General features: G+C 40.5%; 1 protein-coding gene across 8 annotated transcripts in view; it reads right to left on the bottom strand.

The window, feature by feature from the left end:
• IMMP2L (inner mitochondrial membrane peptidase subunit 2) overlaps positions 1–5,488 on the bottom strand; it is a 594,331-nt gene that overhangs the window by 455,156 nt on the left and 133,687 nt on the right. The gene's annotated exons all lie outside the window — the stretch shown is intronic.

Here is a 5,488-nt window from a genome sequence, read left to right on the forward strand (position 1 = left end):
AATCAGAGTATTAGTTGAAGCCCTTTAAACAAGTTGCAATAATTGTATCTAATTTCATTGCAATGTAAGCTAAACGAGTTCTTCTTAAGTGATTTGATTTGGTGGACTGGTAGATTTCCCCCCCAACACCCCAGGGTGCCAGAGATCAGACGATATTTGCATCCATTAACTACAAGCTGTATTTATCCCTCTAGAAACTTAGTATGAACTGGCAGTGGCAGCCGATAGCTCATGGACTGGCACCCATCCACATTTCGAGTAGCATTGATCTAAACATTTGAGGTACATTCCATATAAGACCAATTCCATTGGACTTCTCCACTGGCACTCCAGTGGGATATGAAGTTTTCCTGTCTAACAGAGAGATTTAACCTTACTTTAGCCATGACTGGTCGGCCTGATTTTGACATGGGGTGGGTGTCTGTGCACTTACATATATGTACAAAAAAAGAGCTCGTGCAGCTATGCTACACATTTAATTATTGTATCTTGTTTAACCCTAAAGTGGTCTGGGAGCTTTGCCATCTGAAGAGCAAGATGAATATGTTTTAAATAAAACATTTTATAAAAGTATAACAAGGAATGAGCTGTAGCCAGTTATTACTACTATTATCCGAGAAAGCTTTTATGCTTCCTGTGCCACATTTCCAGATCAAGTGTGTCTGAAGTACTACCAAAGCATGTAACTATCACCCCATTAGCAAGGCTCCTGAAAGACATCATTCCTAAACTTGGAGCCACCTACTAACAACAAAAAAAGTAAAACCCATTGGCAATGACAGCTCCAAGTATCTATCTGCCATCTAAGGACATCAGGAACATAAAGCTGTGCTTTGATTTCATGGCAGGGATCCTCTAATTCACAGGAAGCAGAAAGATAAAGTAGAAATAGATGGCAGTTTGAAATTTATCGCTAAGAGGAATTATTTCTCTTTCATTCCGTAATCCATTTGAGACTTCAGAACACATCTGTTTTACACTGGATTAGTTAAGACAAGTGTTCATATGGGGGAATGGGGGGTTGGAAAAAAATGTGCTTCCATGACAGCTCCTTTCCAACTTTCAGAATAACTCTTGGAAGTTTCCAATCTGACATCAATCGTAGTATTTCACCTCTGATACAAATGCTATTAGAGTTTCACCAGGAAGCATGCCATCGAAGTGTGCTCCTACAGTGTCACAGGCCTGATTATTAATGTGTCGGTAGTCTCAGCCGATATCCTGATAGATAAACCATTATAAATATAGTTGTCCTCACAAACCTTCTTACAGGCAGGAGTTTCTACCAGGACTATATATGACTGCACATATCAGAAATTCTGTGCTGAAATATATAACAAATAAATTGACAGGTCCAACACACACTGCAGAAATCATTCAGTTTGAGACCGCTTTAACTCCCCTGGCTCAATGCTAGGGAATTTTGAGGTTTGCAGTTTTGTGAGACATTTAGCCTTCACTGTCGGAGAGCTCTGGTGTCACTATAAACTACAAACCCCAGGATTCCCTAGCACTGAGCCAGGGCAGTTAAAGCAGTCTCAAACTGGATTACTTTGCCATGTGTTTTGGATCTTACGCTACATATTCTCCAGCAAGCTTCATAATTATAATAGTCTATGCACATAATTATATACAATTCATTTATATCTGACATCTACTTCACTTATGAAAATCTTTTCAGGTACTTTTAATTTATTCTTTGACATTTTGAGTCAAAAGATGTGCAAACAGTAATATATAAACTGTATATAAACATATCTATAGTATATGTTTGTGCTTGCCAAATGCATCCTAGTTTGATACAATTAATATAATCACATTTAACTGCACAAATTTGCAGCAACATGAGGAACCCCAGAAAGACCAAGAGGATGTTGAGATGGCACACAACTAAAGCTGGAATACCTTTCTCAGCCTTGTCTGCCCGGGTCAAAAGGCTTGTTCTCCTGTTTTGACTCCATCCATTTGATAACGCATGCCCCAAACCCTGGTTCTGGGGCAAGCAGTGTGAACAACATTTGGAACATTCCACATCAGAACCAGGCTATACCCTCCTTAACACACATTTAAAATTACCTGTTACTTCAGACCCAAAGGCCTCCATTATACAACTGTAGAGGCTGCTTGCATGGACATGCAACTGAGCTACCCAGCATGTCTGCCACACCACATGTCACTCTCTCTGAGATCAGAACAAGGTCCTCAGTGATGAGCACATGGATGGGGGCCTCTTTCTGATCTCAAAGTGAGTGGCACACAGCAGCAGTGGATGCAATAGGCAGCTCAGCAGGACACCTATGGAAACAGCTGCCTCAGTGCTGGAATAGAGGGTCAAGTAACAGTTGTAGGATGGGGTAGTTGTGTGGGGCCAGCATGCTCTAGGCTGCCCCCAAAGTAGCCTGGCTAGTGCAGACAAAGCCCCAGTCCTGGTCATGCTAAACATCATTGTCTTCCATATTCATGCACTTAACAACATTACACAGCATCATGGTGCCTGACTCTTACAAAATATTGGGCCATTCAGAACACAGCAGTGTTGATTCTCCTCACAGTGATACGATTTCTTGCCTAACATGCTGCGTTCATTGTTGTAAAGAAAATTTAAAATTAGGATATAAAATTAAGATGGCATAAATTAATACTGAAGTCACCCAACCACTTGTATGGTAGGGTACTAGCTGACAAACTGGGCTCTAAAATGTAAACACTGTGCTGGGAAATTCTTGAGACTCTAAAGATTTTCTAAATGCTCTTGGATCTTGGAAAATTAGCTAAACCTTGAGACAAAACCATGCCCTATGAGGAACGACTAGGGGAGCTGGGGATGTTTAGCCTGAAGAAGAGAAGGTTAAGAGGTGATATGATAGCCCTGTTTAAATATTTGAAGGGCTATATTTGTCATACTGAGAAGGGAGCTAGCTTGTTTTCTGCTGCTTAGGACCCAGAGCAATGGATGCAAGCTAAAGGAAGAGATTCCACCTCAACATTAGGAGGAACTTCCTGACAGTAAGGGCTGTTCAACAGTGGATAGTGGAATCTCCTTCCTTGGAGGTCTAAACAAAGGCTGGATAGCCATCTGCCAGGGATGCTTTGATTGGGAGTTCCTACATGGCAGGGGGTTGGACTGGATGGCCCTTGTGGTCTCTTCCAACTCTATGATTCTATGATTCAAAAGCATAAGCGTAGTGTGCCCTGAGTAGTGTGTGTGTGTGTGTGTGTGTGTGTGTGTGTAAATAAATAAATAAATAAATAAATAAATGCTATTGCTATGTTCAAACTACTGCCAGTGCTAAAAGGCCAAAATTCACAGATTTAGGAATTGTTTTCTCCCACATTAAAATAGTTGTGTAGGCAGCAACGTATTATGCAAAACACGGGATATTTCCAGAAAGTGTTGACACCATTTGATGCGATCACCAGTATCACTCGGGCCATGAAACTGACAAGTGTGAAATCCTGCATTGCAAATGAAGTCTACAGATAGCAATAGGATTTAAGGAGCAATGGCATTAAACTAATGGCTTCAAATATACAAGAGGAAGGAAACTGACAACAGTTCTGCTGCAAATCAAAACTTTTTCAGCTAGCTGCAGTCGTTTTAGGGTTTATCCTACACCCCATCTTACAAAATCTGACCAACACATGAATTCTATCTATTTATGCAGAACAGCATACATTTTAAGTCTTCCAGTTATCTGAAAAACCAAAGAGTAAAGAACAGTACATGCAATGCTTTATCTTAGAAGTTTGAAGGAACTAGTATAAACAGTAATCAAAAGGAGTGGGGAAAACCTCATAGTCGGACTAGAAAACTATGAAGTTCTGACAGAGTCCCTTGAGAATTAACCAATTCAAGCCTACATTTGATATGGGCTGGTAACCTAAAACAGAACTAAGTCCTCATAATGCAAGGGACTAGTTTTCAGTATGAATCAAAATGGTGTCAGAAAAGAATTTGAAGATACATAATTTCAGTTTCTGTCCTCAGTCTTTGAGAAATCTTAGCAAGGTCCCAGGAGACTGCAGTCAGGCAAATATTGCTCCTGTGTACAAAAGGAGACAGGATAGGATAGGACACAGGGGGTTTCCAACTATTCAACTTGATTTCAATCTAAAATACAGTACTGTAGATTATTACACAGTCTGTAACCACTTAGAAAAGAAGGCTGTGATTACTAAAAGACAATGGGTGTCTCAGAAACAAGTCATAACCATCCCTCTGTCTCTGTCTCTCTCTTGGGATAGATACAAGAGTGCTGAGGAGGATGCTGTTGATGTGTTGTATCTTAAATTTAATCAGCCTTTTGGCAATGTAATTATACTACTCTAACCACCCTGTACTGTTCTCCTTACAGTGGCACTACTATGGGGGTGCGAACAGTACAGTCCGCACCAGGTGACACCCTAGAAAGGGATGACACCCAATTGGGCCCTTCCCCTACCACAACAGCTAGCCATGGTGGTGGTGGCCTCATTACAAGGAAACCTCCACTGCAGCAGCAAAAGACAGGGTCCAGTGTGCCATTTTAACCACACATACCTGCCAGCCTCTTACACACTGGGTGACACCTTGGATGGGGATGCCACTGTCTGCTTAGATCTCATGCGAAGTACTTAACTCAGTTCTGGGTACCACAGTGTAAGAACTGTGGCAACCTAGAACATATTGGTGAGGATTTGGTCAACCAAATTGAAAAGATCTGCAGCCCAAGGAATATCTCTCTCTCTCTCTCTCTCTCTCTCTCTCTCTGTGTGTGTGTGTGTGTGTGTGTGCTGAGTATGTTTTAGCATGAAGTGAAGATGAAGAACTGATATGGTAACCAAACTGAGAGTGTCATATTGTACACATATTTTTAGACAGGCAATAATGTTTGGTAAAGTGAGAGGGAGTACAAAAAGAGAAAGACAACATTGTGGATCAAGGAAGCCACAACCCTAAGTTTGCAAGACCTGAACAGATCTATTGATAATAGGATGTCCTGGGGATCTCTGATTCGTAGTAGCCATAAGTTGAAGCCAATTCGACAGCCAATTTAACAGCACCATAGGCATTGCACTGGCCTCTACAGTAAACAACAAACTACATGGCCATTGATCTGAACCAGCAAGTCTTTATGTCATTATTATAAAAGATTTAGGGGGTTATTTGGGGGTTGTTGGTTTTTTTTTACATTACTTAATAAGCAGACTATAGCACTCTATAGTCCTTCTTCTGATGCCGCCTTGAAAACAGCACAGTACAAAATAAATATTAATTTTGAATGGATAATTCCCTCTCAGAGTATTGTTTCTTATATAACACAGCACTGTAACATATAAATGTCCTTATACTCTGGCATGGACCTGTCAAGAAACATTACATTTCTTCTTGGAATAGTTTGACTCTAGGGATAATGATATATATATTTTTGATATGAAGTTTAGTGAAAGAAGGAAGGAAATTGTTTGTTTGTTTGTTTAGCTGGGATAATCAGAAGAGAATCTCAAG

This window comes from Sceloporus undulatus, chromosome 5, assembly GCF_019175285.1.
Source record: "Sceloporus undulatus isolate JIND9_A2432 ecotype Alabama chromosome 5, SceUnd_v1.1, whole genome shotgun sequence".
NCBI classification, from domain to species: Eukaryota; Metazoa; Chordata; class Lepidosauria; order Squamata; family Phrynosomatidae; genus Sceloporus; species Sceloporus undulatus.